The sequence below is a fragment of the Macaca nemestrina genome, chromosome 4 (genome assembly GCF_043159975.1).
Source record: "Macaca nemestrina isolate mMacNem1 chromosome 4, mMacNem.hap1, whole genome shotgun sequence".
Taxonomy (NCBI): Eukaryota; Metazoa; Chordata; class Mammalia; order Primates; family Cercopithecidae; genus Macaca; species Macaca nemestrina.
In genome coordinates, this window is record NC_092128.1 from 27,477,680 (window position 1) to 27,493,495 (window position 15,816).

Sequence of the window (15,816 nt, forward strand, 5' to 3'; positions counted from 1 at the left end):
GTGGGTGGATTGCCTGAGGTCAGCAGTTTGAGACCAGCCTGGCCAACATGGTGAAACCCCATCTCTACTAAAAATATAAAGATTAGCTGGGCGTGGTGGTGGGCGCCTGTAATCCCAGCTATTTGGGAGGCTGAGGCAGGAGAATTGCTTGAATCTGGGAGGCGAAGGTTGCAGTAAGCCAAGATCATGCCATTGCACTCCAGCTTGGGTGACAGAGCAAGACTCCGTCTCCAAACAAACAAAACAAAAATACAAAAATTAGCCGGGCATGGTGGCAGGCACCTGTAATCCCAGCTACTCAGGAAGCTGAGGCAGGAGAATCGCTTGAACCTAAGAGGTGGAGGTTGCAGTGAGCCAAGATCGCACCCCCCAAAAAAGAAAGAAAATGTTGTCTCTCCACACAACAGAACTTGATGCAGCTATGGAAAGGAAGGAAACCTGCTACCTGCTACAACACAGAAGAACCTTGAGGTGAAGTGAATGATTACACCTATGTCCATGAAAAGAGTCCCCTCACATAAGGGATATAAAGAACTCAAACTCACAGCAACAGAAAGTAGGATGGTGGTTGCCAGGGGCTGTGAGGAAGGGAAACAGGGAGTCGTTCTTTAAAGGGTACCATTTTAGCTTTGCAAGATGAAAAGTTCTGGAGATTTGTTGTATAACGATGTAGATATATGTAACACTACTGAACTGCACATGTGAAAATGGTTAGGAGGGTAAATTTTATGTTATGTGGTTTTTACTACAATTAAAAACAAATGAGGGCCGGGTGTGGTGGTTCACACCTGTAATCCCAGCACTTTGGGAGGCTGAAGCGGGTGGATCACATGGTCAAGAGTTTGAGACCAGCATGGCCAATATGGTGAAACCCCATCTGTACTAAAAATACAAAAATTAGCCAGGCATGATGGCGGGAGCCTGTAGTCCCAGCTACTCGGGAAGCTGAGGCAGGAGAATTGCTTGAACCCAGGAGGCGGAGGTTGCAGTGAGCCGAGATCGCGCCATTTGCACTTCAGCCTGGGGGTCACAGAGAGACTCCATCTCAACAACAACAAAAAAGGCCAGGTGTAGTGGCTCATGCCTATAATCCTAGTACGCTGAGAGGCTCAGGTAGGTAGATGGCTTGAGCCCAGGAGTTCAAGACCAAACTGGGCTACATAGGGAGACCCCCACCCCTATCTCTACAAAATAATTAAAAATTAGCCAGGTATGGTGGCATGTGCCTGTAGTTCCAGCTACTCAGGAAGCCAAGGCGGAGGATCACTTGAGCCCAGGGAGCCAAGGCTGCAGGGAGCCATGATGACACCCCTGCACTTTAGCCTGGGTGACAGGAGACCGCCTCTAAAATAAATAATATAAACTAAGAATGAATGATGAATGAATGAACCTGAGTGAATGGTGACCCAAGCACAGAGTTCGAAATCTGAGACGGTGCAGCCGAGAGTATCCCTCCCTCCTCGGCCCCACAGTTTTGCCCAGCTGAGACCAAGTTTCCACAAACAACCAAGCCAGTTTCAAAGGGGAGAGGAAATCACAGGAACCAAGCGGAAGAGGTGGGAGGAGTTTGTTTACATGATCGTTGTAAGAATTTCTGAGTTCAAGGTTTGTCATGTGCGCTGCGTTGAAGGCCGTTTTAGGCATCAACTCGGTGAATCCCTCCTTCCCAGGCACCTCCAACACAGTCCCCAAACTGCAGGCACCTGCTCAGTGCTGGACACACGCTTGTGGAATGATTTTGTCTGAGACTTGGCCCCCACCACCCCGCGCAGGCCTAAAGCACACACAGCCAGGGATCCCCGCAGGATTCCAGTTCCAGAGTCCTCGGTAGCATCTACCCAGGGAGCAGCCAAGACACCTAGCATCCCCGGTGACTGCACGCTTTCTGCCTACACCCTCCTGAAGCTACTGTACTCAAACATGGCCTCGTCACCTGGATGTTAAGAGAGCAAGAACCCTGGCAAGGTGGGAACAGAATGGATCTATCAGGAAGACAAGTGATGACGGCATTTCTGAGCCCGTGGGCAAAGGGCCTGTGTGAGAGCTTGCAGAGGCACGTGCGTCAAGGCAGCCAGGGCTAGAGAGGGAGGCCAAGCACCATCGCCCATGGCCTGGTTCTACCACTTTAAAAGGAAATGCCTCCCCAGCTCATGATACATGGCAGGCACTTTGCACAACTTATCTGATTTTGTCCGGGTAACCACCCTGAAAAGTGGCTGCTAATGTTCCATCCCAGGAGGCTCCAAGTTGTTGACTGGCTTGCCAGAGGTCAGGCAACCAAGGAGGGGTGGTGGCGGGATGGGAAGTTAAGCCTGCCTCTGAGGAGGTAACTTCTGAGGAAGTTAAGGTAGCCTCTGAGGATGTCCAGCACGTCAGCAGTCAGCCACGGGGTCCAGGGCCTCTGCGTAGGGACATCACCAACTCAGCTTCCCAGACCAGCTCAGGCTCAGCTCCTAAGAGCCTCTTCCTTACCCAGCCTTCGGCATAGAAAGTGTTAACGTGAGAGTCACAGCCAGGCTCCTAACGCCTGTTCCCCAACTCTCTGCATTTCCCGAACCCCACTGGTTTCCAAACCAGTCCGGGACCTGAGTTCGTCACGCGCTTTTTTAAACTTGTAATTGTAAATGAACTTTTCCTTCCTGCCTTTCTAGCCTCAGATCACCCCAGTCTTTTGGAAAAAGCGACATCACACTTTGCATCTTGCCTGTTGGTCAATTTCTTCTGTTCCAGCTCTGAGTTTTTGGCAATTCTTTCTCTTTTCTTCCCTTCCTTGGACTCTCCTTGTCAACCCTTCAATTGTTTTGTAAACCTCCTCAGAGCATTCCTGCTAGGAACGTATTTACACTCCTCAATCTCTTGTTTTCACAGAAGAATAACACAAAAGCAAACACCACAACCACCACAATCAAAGCAGCTAATTCCCGAGCTCTGGGAGCAAGGCCTTTAAAGAATGGAGTCAGGTTTGATTTGGGGTGGGGGTGGGTCGGTGGAGGGTTAGGGCAGGGGAGGAGACATTCCTGGCTTAGGAGCAGGGAGTTTAGGGTTATCTCGAAATAATTGCACTTAAAAGTGGTTGCTTCACTTCAAAGGAGCTTTTAGGGCCGATGTGGGCTCTGGCCATCAGAGCCTGTCCGCTGAGCATGCAGTAAAAATGTGAGAAAGAACAGAAGCAGGGCCCCGCCCTCCACGCCACCCTGGGTCCCACACAGACAGCCAAGCTGTCAGGGCAGATTCCAGAGCTCGTTACAGGCGTTACTGTGAATCTCACCTCCTCGCAAGATAGCCTCTTTTGTGGCAAAGGGAGAAACTGAAGCAGAGGGCAGGTGGCACCCAGTCCTCATGGAGCAACGAGGACTCTGAGCCACCCTGGGCCTATCTCCGTACACCCTCCTCCCCCAAGAACCCCTCACCAGGCTTCCTGCCTCACTTGGTGGCTTTCACACATGTCCCAGGCTGTGGGGACAGTGGTGGTAGAAGAGGCTTCTGGAGAGACCCAGTGTGCAGCAGGGACACCAGCATCACATGTGCAACCCCCATGCCTCCGAAGGGCCAGGCCTCTAGGCTGATTCTCAAGAAGCAATTAGAAAAAGTAACGGTGTAGGCCGGGCGCGGTGGCTCAAGCCTGTAATCCCAGCACTTTGGGAGGCCGAGACGGGCGGATCACGAGGTCAGGAGATCGAGACCATCCTGGCTAACACAGTGAAACCCCGTCTCTACTAAAAATACAAAAACTTAGCCGGGCGAGGTGGCAGGCGCCTGTAGTCCCAGCTACTCGGGAGGCTGAGGCAGGAGAATGGCGTGAACCCGGGAGGCGGAGCTTGCAGTGAGCTGAGATCCGGCCAATGCACTCCAGCCTGGGTGACAGAGCGAGACTCTGTCTCAAAAAAAAAAAAAAAAAAAAAAAAAAGAAAAAGTAACGGTGGACAACCTTTAGTGAGCACTCATGCTACGGTTTTGGCTTTACACGAAGGGCGTTCTTCTCCTTTAAGCCTGCTCACCACCCAGTGAGGGAGCTGATCTAACCATTTCCAAAATTCAGACAGTGGTTCAACATCACCAAACATTAGGGAAAAATGAAAATCAAAACCACAATAAGGGCTGGGCACCACGGCTCATGCCTGTAGTCGCAGTGCTTTGGGAGGCTGAGGTGGGCAGATCACTTGAGTCCAGGAATTCGAGACCAGCCTGGGGAACATGGTGAAACCCCATCTCTACTAAAAATACAAAAATTACCGAGGCATGATGACGCGTACCTGTAATCTCAGCTACTTAGGAGGCTGAGGCAGGAGGATCATTTGAGCTCAGGATGCAGAGGTTGCAGTGAGCTGAGATTGCACTGCTGTACTCCAGCTTGAGCAACAGAATGAGACCCTGTTTCACAGAGAAAAAAAGAAAAACATCACAAGGAGATATCACTTTACACCCCACAGGAGGCCATTATAAAAAAAAAAAAAAAGGCCAGGTGTGGTGGCTTACACCTGTAATCCCAGCAATTTGGGAGGCCGAAGCAGGCAGATCACAAGGTCAGGAGATTGAGACCATCCTGGCTAACATGGTGAAACCCCGTCTCTACTAAAAACACAAAAAGATTAGCCAGGCTTGGTGGCGGGCGCCTGTAGTCCCAGCTACTCAGGAGGCTGAGGCAGGAGAATGGCATGAACCCAGGAGGCGGAGCTTGCAGTGAGCCGAGATCGTGCCACTGCACTCCAGCCTGGGTGACAGAGCGAGGCTCCGTCTCAAAAAAAAAAAAAAAAAAAAAGTAAGAACTGTTGGCAAGGATGTGGAGAAGCTGGAACCCCGTGCACGGTTGTGGGACAGTAACATGACGCAGGTGCTATGGAAACCAGCATGGTGGTTCTTCTAAACAGGTGAGTCATTCTCAGAAGAACACAAGGATTCATGAGAAGGTGCGTGGCTTCAGATGTCTGTGCCCCAGATTATGCATTTTGATCAATCAATGGAGTGAATTCTTTTAAATAAAAATAGAATGGCAATATGATCCAGCAATTCCACTTCTGGATAATACCCCAAATAATCGAAAGCTGGGACTCAAACCCCCATGTTCATAGGAGTGTATTCATAATGGGCACGAGGTGGAAGCCACCCAAGTGTCCATCGATGGATAAATGGAAAACAAAATGTGGCATATTCATCCAATAGAATATTATTCAGCCTTCAAAAGGAAGGGAGTTCTTTCGGTGAGGCACGGTGGCTCACACCTTTAATCCCAGCACTTTGGGAGGCCAAGGTGGGTGGATCACAAGGTCATGAGTTCAAGACCAGTCTGGCCAACAGAGTGAAACCCCGTCTCTACTAAAAATACAAAAAAAAAAAAAAAAAATTAGCCAGGTGTGGTGGCGTGCACCTCTAATCCCAGCTACTCGGGAAGCCGAGGCAGGAGAATCACATGAACCTGGGAGGTGGAGGTTCCCGTCGGCGTGGTGGTTCACTCCTGTAATTCTAGCACTTTGCAAGGCCAAGGCGGGTGGATCATGAGGTCAGCTGTTCAAGACCAGCCTGGCCAAGATGGTGAAACCGCTTCTCTTCTAAAAATACAGAAATGAGCTGGACATGGTGGCAGGCACATGTAATCCCAGCTACTTGGGAGGCTGAGACAGAGATTTGCTTGAACCCTGGAGGCGGAGGTTGCAGTGAGCCGAGATCACACCACTGCACTCTAGCCTGGGTGACAAGAGTGAGATTCCATCTCAAAAAAAAAGAAAAAAAAGAAAAAAAGGAAGGGAATTCTGGGTGGGGCACAGTGACTCACACCTGTAATCCCAACACTTTGGGAAGCCAAAGCAGGAGGATCTCCAGAGGCCAAGAGTTCAAGAACAAGGTGGCAACATAGCAAAACTCAGTCTCTGTGAAAAGGTTTTTTTTTTTTTTTAATTAGCTAGGCATAGTGGCACATGCCTATAGTCCCAGCTACTCAGGAGGTTGAGGTAGGCGGATCAATTGCTTGAGCCTAGTTGTTCAAGGCTACAGTGAACTAGGATGGCACCACTGCACTCCAGCCTGGGCAGGATACCAAGACCCTGTCTCAAAAAAAAAAAAAAGGAAATTCTGACACAGACTACACACCATGGATGAAACTCAAGGACATTATGCTAAGTGATATAAGCCAGTCACAAAAGACAAATACAAATACTGTATAATTCCATTTACATGAGGTTCCTAGAGTAGTTAAATTCACAGAGACAGAAAGTAGAATGGTGTTTCAAGGGCCTTGGCTGGAAGCTTGGGGGAGGATAGGGAGTTATTGTTTGGAGGATACAGAGTTTCAGTTTTGCAAGATGAAAAGTCCTGGGGATAAATGATGGCACAACATTATGAATATACTTAATGCCACAGAACTCCCTTAAAAATGGTTAAGATGGTAAATTTTATTTTATGTGCATCTTATCACAATTTAAAAGTTTTTTTATTTTTTATTTATTTATTTATTTTTGAGGTGGAGTCTCATCACTCTATCTGTCACCCAGGCTGGAGTGCAGTGAGTGGTGCAATCTCAGCTCATAGCTCACTGCAACCTCTGCTGCTCGGGTTCAAGTGATTCTTCTGCCTCAGCCTCCCCAGTAGCTGGGATTACGGGTGTGCACCACCATGCCTGGCTAATTTTTATATTTTCAATAGAGACAGGGTTTCACCATTTTGACCAGGCTAGTCTCAAACTCCTGACCTCAAGTGATTCGTCCACCTCGGCCTCCCAAAGTGCTGGGATTACAGGCGTGAGCCATCATGCCTGGCCTTTAAACTATTTTTTAATGAGGAAATTAAATTGTCCAGGATTAAGAAACTCTCCCAAGGACAGGGCTGAGATTTGAATTCAAGATCTACCTAGGTGCCGGGTGAGGTGGTTCACGCCTGTAATCCCAGCACTTTGGGGGGCCGAGGCGGGCAGATCACGAAGTCAGGAGATAGAGACCATCCTGGCTAACATGGTGAAACCCTATCTCTACCAAAAATACAAAAAATTAGCTGGGCGTGGTGGTGGGCGCCTGTAGTCCCAGCTTCTCGGGAGGCTGAGGCAGGAGAATGGTGTGAACCTGGCAGGTGGAGGTTGCAGTGAACAGAGATGATGCCACTCCAGCCTGGGCAACAGAGCGAGACTCTGTCTCCAAAAAAAAAAGAAAAAAGGCCAGGCGTGGTGGCTCACACCTGTAATCCCAGCACTTTGGGAGGCAGAGGTGGGCGGATCACTTGAGGTCAGGAGAAACCCCGTCTCTACTAAAAATACAAAAATTAACCGGGTGTGGTGGCGGGCTCCTGTAGTCCCAGCTACTCGGGAGGCTGAAGCAGGAGAATTGCTTGAACCCAGGAAGCGGAGCTTGCAGTGAGCCGAGATCGTGCCACTGCACTCCAGCCTGGGTGACAGAGGGAGACTCTGTCTCACAAAAAAAAAAAAAAAAAAAACAGATCTACCTGGGGTCAAAGCACCCGACTTCCAAAGGCTTCTGTAGAGTCAGCCACATTCCCTTGCTTGTGCCCTGATAACCACAGCACACTTTTCCCAGCCGACACTCCAGGCTCCTGTGCACTTGGTGGTTGGGGCATATGCACCTATTAATCCACGCCTATTTTTGGGGCACCTATACACCAGGTTCTGTACCAGGCACAGAGTATGATGATGAATAAGACAGAACAGGTTCCTGTCCTCATGGTACTTATATTCTATGAGGAGAGACAGACAATAAATACATAAACAAATATCCGAGAAAATGACAGATCATAATGAGAATTGTTAAGGAAATAAACCATTAATAAGAAGGGAAATAAGGGAGGGTGGGAGGAGAGAGCAGGTGGCTTTAGCTGGGATTGTCAGGGAATGACCTTGTGAGGAGGGGACGTCTCAAATGGGGCCCACAGATATTGCCAACAGAGGATACAGTTTATCAAAGACGGAGCCAGGAACAAGCTCACCATGGTGAGAGAGAGGGGGCCAGAGTGGCTAACCCAGAGAGAAAGAGGTGAGAAGGGGTAGGAGATGGAGATGGAGAAGCAGCAGGGCCAGGTTCTAATGGGCCTTGGAGGGCTTGCTGAACAGTCTGAATTTTCTAAGGGCAATAGGAATAATTGAAGGGTTTCAAATAGGGAGGCATGGTGTTTGATTTTTGCTTTAGAAATAGCTCATAGATGCTGCTTTTTTCTATGTGAAGTGAACTTGTCCCTGGGATGTCATCAAACCTCTGCTCTATCAGGGGGACTCAGGGCTCAAACCAGGACCTCTTGGAGCCTCCTGGATGGAGGCGTCCTGGCCCATGATACAAATGCACTCTATTCTCGGCCATGCGTGGTGGCTCATGCCTGTAATCCCAGCACTTTGGGAGGCAGAGGCGGGTGGATCACGAGGTCAGGAGTTCAAGACCAGCCTGGCCAACTTTGTGAAACCCCCGTCTCTGCTAAAAATACAAAAAAATTAGCTGGGAGTGGCGGCAGGCACCTGTAATCCCAGCTACTCGGGAGGCTGAAGCAGAGAATTGCTTGAATCCGAGAGGTGGAGGTTGCAGTAAGCCGAGATCACCCCACTGCACTCCAGCTGGGGTGACAGAGTGAGACACTGTCTCAAAAAAAAAAAAAAAATGCACTCTACCCAGATCTTCTGCATCTTTGTCCCCTGGGGCACACTGACCTTTCAACAAGGGCTCTCTCAGAAAGAAGAGGGCCTTGGAGACAGCACCATATCCGGGAGTAGCTGAGAAACACTCTGAACTGGCACGAAAGGGCTAGGGGCTAGACCTGCCTTTCCCCAGCCTCCACATCCCCCATCTGTAATAGGGAACCAGTAGGGAGAGGGAGGAGGAAATCCCTGCTCATCTTTGCTGAATTATGACTTAAGGAGTCAGTGTAGGAAGGACGTGGGAATTAATTCCCTAAGTTACAAGGTGTCCTTTCTCTAAAAGGTGGAGTATTTTTAGCTTCCTAAGCAGCTCAAGAGAGTCAGGAGCTGTTTACACACGAGACAGCTGAGACGCAGAGATGAAGGTTCTGAAGGCCCTAATCACTGACAGAACCACAAAGAGAACCTGGGTGTTCCCTTCCCGAGTGTGGCAGCCCCGGGGCCCCTGCGCCTGTCTATAAGCAGGAGCCTGTGCTCCCAGGATCAGCCAGCCTCATTATTACACCTGCTGTCACCCAAGGCCCACCCTGGACCTTCTGAACTCTCTATCAGCGGCTAGCCCTGATATAATCCAACTCCATCTGCTCAAATTGTCAGAACTACGTGGCTGGTGGAGTGATGCTTTGCTTGACCACCACGATGGTTTACATTAAAATAACCCAGCTCCAGTTAGGCGGAGCCCCCTGGATGGGGCTCCCTGTGTGCTCACACTGAGCTCATCATTCTCTCTTCTCTGAGCTTCAGTGTCCCTGTCTCTGGGATATCCTTGCTCTCTCCTCTGCGCCTCCTGCCATCCCTGTTTTCTGGTACCTACAATGGCCACCCCTTCAAAGTTGGGATAGCCAAGGCTTCATCTTCAGCCATCTGGTCCTCTCACCTCACGCTCCCCTGGACTAGAACCATCACCCCCTTCCTGAGGGGACCTGGCACCAGCTCCAGCCCTAATCCAGCTCTGGGCTAAAGAGGCCAACTGGCTACAGAACCCCAACCCCCGTAACTGTCCTACAGACACAAAACTTAGCTTGACTGATGTCAAAATAATTACTTCCTTCCCCAAACTGGCTCCCTCTCCTGGGTTCCATCTCCTTAAATGCCATGGTATTTGGCAGCCAGACATTCATCCTCTCTGACTTCACCCATGCTCATTTCCCAGGGGAAGTGACGACATGGAAGAGTTCTCCTTTCAGCATGCCTCTCCCCACTGTCCTCTCACCATCGCCACCACCATGCCCAGCCCTCACTCAGGCATGTGGCTCTGTTGCCTGGAGGACCACAGTGTATCTCAAATGGCCACTAAGCTTCTGAGCCCTACCCGACACCAACCACCAGAGGTATTTCTCCAAATCATAGATCTATCCGCACACGTTACTTCCTGATTCCAAAATCTTCCACGGTCCCCCACGGCCTCCGAACCCTTCCTAATCCACTTTAACCACCTTTCAGAGGCTGCTCTCACATTCTGCAAAGCGCCCTTCTCCTCAGCAAGGCCACGTTCGTCGTTTCCAAACGCACCACACACTTTTTACTCACTTTCTTCGTGCAATTCCTCTGCCTAAAATGAGAATCCCTCCCTCCACTCCTACCACTAGGCAAAACCTAGACTCCATTCAGATGCCATCTCCAGTGAGGGGGCTTTCTCTGACCCTCTGTCCTAAGGGCTGCATCACCCTGGCTCTGTCTTTAGCCGCTGGGCTACGGTCCTTTGGGTGATGGTCTGCTTCACCTGCCTGGGAGCTCCTGAATAAGGGCAGGTCCTGCCTTTGTATCCCTGGCTCCTCTCAAGATGCTAAGCACATCAGGTGCTCAGACATTGACAGAATTGAATTCATTCATACATTCATTCATTTATTCAGTCAACAAATAATTATTTACACCCCCTCTCTCTGCAAAGCATAGTTTTAGGCACTGGGGAGAGCAGAGGCAGGTGGTGGTGGTGTGCAAGGATGCTTGACCCAGAATCCACTAGAGAACTAAGATGTGCGGCCGGGCGCGGTGGCTCATGCTTGTAATCCCAGCACTTTGGGAGGCTGAGGTGGGCGGATCACCCACCTCAGTCGGGGGTTTGAGATCAGCCTGACCAACATGGAGAAATCCTGTCTCTACTAAAAATACAAAATTAGCCGGGCGTGGTGGTGCATGCCTGTAATCCCAGCTACTCGAGAGGCTGAGGCAGGAGAATCGCTTGAACCCAGGAGTCAGAGGTTGCAGTGAGCGGAGATCATGCCATTGCACTCTAGCCCGGGCAACAAGAGGAAAACTCCATCTCAAAAAAAAAAAAAAAGAAATGTGCACACTCACACCTGTGCCACTTGACATGTGACCCATGGCACATGCTTGACCCAGAATCTGCTAGATACCTAAGATGTGTACACTCATACCTGGTCCATCTGACACATAAGAAGGGCTGTGTGAACATTGCAAAGGGCAGGGGGATCCATGGAGGGACATATCCCAGCACAATGACTGCCTCTTCCCCAACAGTCCAAGGGGCCTGCTGGGACCCAGGCCTGGGAAGGGGTTGGAAGCTATTGCTGAACACCAGGCAGCATCAAGCATTCCAGTTCAGTTCTGTTCAAAAATGCTTCAGGCACCATGCTAGGAGCCACTCAGACATGTGAGTTCCCACTGTCCTTCACGGTCTCAGATCCCATGACCTTCGGGAAGTCCTCTCTGTCTACCCCAGGCCACGAGAACGTTCACTCCTCCAGACGCCTACAGCACTCACTCCCTGCGGGGTGGAAAATTGTGCTCCACCGGTTCTTTTCTTTTTTGTTTTTTGAGATGCAGTCTCACTCTGTCACCAGGCTGGAGTGCAGTGGTGCGATCTCGGCTCCCTGCAACCTCTGCGTCCCGGGTTCAAGCGATTCTCCTGCCTCAGCCTCCCGAGTAGCTGGGACTATAGGCGCACACCACCAGGCCCAGTTTGTTTTTTTTTTTTTGAGTTGGAGTTTTGCTCTTGTTACCCAGGCTGGAGTGCAATGGCACGTTCTCAGCTCACCACAACCTCCACCTCCCAGGTTCAAGTGATTCTCCTGCCTCAGCCTCCCAAGTAGCTGGGATTACAGGCATGCACCACCATGTCCAGGTAATTTTGTATTTTTAGTAGAGACAGGATTTCTCCATGTTGTCAGGCTGGTCTCGAACTTATGACCTCAGGTAATACACCCGCCTCAGCCTCCCAAAGTGCTGGGATTACAGGCATAAGCTACCGCGCCTGGCCTAATTTTTGTATTTTTAGCAGGATTTCACCATGTTGGCCAGGACGGTCTTGTTCTCTTGAACTCGTGATCCACCTGCCTCGGCCTCCCAAAGTGCCGTGATTACAGGCGTGGGCCACCGTGCCCGGCCTCCACTGATAATTTTCTATCTGTAGGTCCTATTCTTTGTATCAGTCAGCGCCCAGCAGAAAACAAATAGCCCACTCTAACTAGGATGATTGTAGGAAAGGTTTTTTTTTTTGAGATGGAGTCTTACTCTGTTGCCCAGGCTGGAGTGCAGTGACATGATCTTGGCTCGCTGCAACCCCCATCTCTCAGGTTCAAGCGATTTTCCTGCCTCAGCCTCCCAAGTAACTGGGACTATAGGTGTGCACCACCATACCCAACTAATTTTTGTATTTTTAGTAGGGTTTCACCATGCTAACCAGGATGGTCTCAATCTCTTGACCTCGTGATCTGCCTGCCTTGGTGTCCCAAAGTGCAGGGATCACCTGGCTAATTTTTGTATTTTTTAGTGGAGACAGGTTTCACCATGTTTTCCAGGCTGGTCTCGAACTCCCTACCTCAAGTGATCTGCCCACTTTCACCTCCCAGAGTGTGGGATTACAGGCATGATGAGCCACCATGCCTGGCCTATTGTAGGAGAGTTTTAAAAAGAAAAGGGCTGTTTACACAGGGCAGATTGAAGAGGAACCAGAGGAGACAGGGCTATACCCCAGGGCTGGAACAAGGCACCTACTTCCCCCTTTGAACTGAACAGACTAGGAAAAAGTTTACCACTAGTCCTGGAGAGGAGGGCAAATAGGACACTTGGACAGGAGGCGCAGCTGTCCATTCAGGGATCCCCAGAGAGGGAGCGGGAGAAATAAATGCCCAAAGCATCTTCCTCTATCCCACCGTTCTCTTGCCAGAGCTTCCCGCTGGCCAAACAGAGGGCAAGGGAGGCCCTGGTGTAGTCTGCACAAAATGCAGACGGGGTGGGGCTGGGCCCCCAGGGGCAAACAGGTGATATCTGACACATTCTCCAAACTTCAGGAAGCTCCCAGGCGCAAGAGGTGTTTGTTCTGCACCTGGCATCAGCCTCGCTCAGAATGCACCTTGAGAGTGTTCTGGCTGAATTAGCGACTGTCATGTTCCTTCTCAAGGTTGCTCCTAGCCCACCTCGGGGCCAGACTCATTCAAAGCAAAGGAGATCTGCAGACAGAGACCAAAAGCCTGAGCTGGACTTTAGGCCAGGAAGGCAGTGTCTCTGCATCTCAGTGACTTTACCTGTTAAAAATAAAACCAATGAAAAATCAGAGGATTGTTACAAGGATAAAGAGGTATTTTACAAAGCATGTAGAGGTGTGTCCATCAGATAACAACACTGGATACCCAATACATGTTCATTGTCAGCTGCTGTTTGCTAAACTCCCATTGTCTGCAGAGCAAAAGGCCCTGGCCCCAGCTCTGATAAGACCCCCCTCAGGCAGAGCTGGCTTTCTTCGGAACCCTTTTCCACCATCTTCCCTTCCTCTTCCCACCTGCTAACATCTCTAGGTACAGTGTTCTGTACCTTCTGGGCCTGAGAGGTGATGGGAGGTTCAGTTGCTTCCTGCAAGTGCCCTGCTGACACAGACCCTGATACAGACCCTGAGGCTGACGAGGGGCCTGCCCACCCAATGCCAAGACCCAAGGTTGGCCTCACAGATACATTGGGATTTGCAGTCTTTGTCCGCTAACCTACCTAGACGCTCTGGGTTTGTTTTCCACCCAAGACTGGCCAACACCTGACTGTGGAGTCCTGGGACCACCGTGTTCCCTTTCTAGGGGAGCCAATGTTTCTCTCCAACACAGAGCCCATCACCTGGCTTGTAAACATCTAGAGAGGGAGGCTGGGGAATGGGGCCACTGGGATTCCAGGGCTCCCCACCAACACCCTTTGACATAATTCCCAAGCTGTACCAGGATCGTGGGAGCCCACAAGTCCTCCTGAAGTTTCTCTAAACATGGGGGTCCCGGGTACAAGGCGGCTCCAGTCACAACCCCCAGCTAGGAGCTGGCAAGGCATGCAGGGCTTTGCCCTTTATCATCATGTCAGCCCAGCCAGGAAGCTCCCCCACCCCACTCACCAGCACCATAAACAGGGCCCAGAGCAGGAGAGATGGGGGTGGAGGTGGGGGGATGACGAACTGCTCTCTCCGAAGCAGTCAATTAAGAAGGAAGTTTAAGTTAAGAGGGCCATTGCGTTATTCCACTTATGAGAGGAATGTGGCCTGGGGCGGCAGTGGTACCTGCTCTCACGGCTCTGGTGCTCTCCCTGTGATGGTGATAAGGGGGTTCTGGGGGAGTGAGGCTCTGTCTCCTGGAAGTGCTCACCCTGAGCTGCCTGCAGGGCCCACAGCAGGGTATCCCGGTCAGCAGGTTCATCCAGGACCCCAAACCCCACAGCAGGTCCCCCAGGCCTCTCTGGCGCAACCTCTTTTGTCCGCTCTGTGTCCTATGCCCTACCCTCAGAGATGCCCAAGTCCGTCTGCTCCCAGACCTATGCAGATGTGGCTGTGTGAGCCAGGCAGTTTGAATAGAGGGGCTACACTCCATCGGCATCAGGGCCCACTCCAGTGTAAACGCCCAGGACCGGCGGGATACCTGAGGGCACCGGAGAAAGAACACTCTCACCAGCTGGCTGATACTCACAATTTCACCCTTAGACATTCATGTCTTCCACTTAAAACCCTGTATCTTCAGGAGTCCTCATATACTCCTACCACCCCCTTCCCTTTAGGCGCTCACATGTTAATTCCAATGGCAGCTTTCCAGAGACAGTGGCCTTGCTCTGGTTGTCCACCTTGGAGTACACAAGTCCTGGTACCAAGAGGGCATGGCCTGCCAATGAGGAGACGCTGCTGAGGACTGGCCCTTCTGAGACCACATGGCTCAGTAGAAAGGGCAGCAGCCCAAGGGTCAGGAGTCCTAAGCTGTGTGAGCTTCAGCAGGTCATTTACTCTCTCCGGGTGTCAGTTTTCCCAACTCTAAAATGAGGGGATGGGAGCAGATGTCCTCTAGCTTCCTCCCTGCTCCAGAATGCTCTGCTGTGCGTGAACCTGACCCTCAAAGATAAAGAAAAGCCCCAGCCCAGGCATGCCCTGTGGTGACTGAAGGCAGCTGAAGTTTAAAGTTTTCAGCAGATGCTTCCAGGCATCCCTTCTGCCTCTTTTCTGCCATCCTCAGGCTCCTCCACGGGCCCCAAGTCTTGGGTCTCCATCTATCCTTCTGGACCGTGCTGATGTTGCCACACACTCACACCAAGCAGGTCTTCCAGCCTTCTGAGTTTGTATAAAAGCAAGGTCCTGGACCAGGCACAGTGGCTCACACCTGCAATCCCAGCACTTTGGGAGGCCAAGGCAGGTGGAATGCTTGAGTCCAGAAGTTCCAGACAAGCCTGGGCAACATGGAGAAACCCTGTCTCTACAAAAAATACAAAAATTAGCTGGGCATGGTGGCACATGCCTGTAGTCCCAGCTACTCAGGAGACTGAGGCAGGAGGATTGCTTGTGTCCAGAAAGTTGAGGACGAAGTGATCCAAGATTGCACCATTGCACTCCAGCCTGGGTGACAGAGTGACACCCTGTCTCAAAAAGTAAAAAATAAAAAGCAAGGTCCTTTGGCACTAGAGTCTGTCCTCTGACTTTAGGCTGAACGTGACTTTTCCAGGAGCCACCTGTAACTCCAATTCTGTAGCATCGTGGAGCAGCCCCTGAGCAAGGCCCAGAGCAGAGATTCCATGCCTATCCGTGGCTGCTCTCCTCAGCTCTGCTCTTGCCTCTCTCCTGCACCCACCCTGGGTCTGCTCCCAGGCCTTCCTCGCAGCCCTTCCTCATGCTTCTGTGTGCAGCTTGGCCTCCTATCCCCGGACCACCTCCTGTGCTGGCCTGGGGAGCACATTTCCCACGCACTCCTTGGCGATCGCCATCTTCCCTTCTGGTAGTTCACGATCAC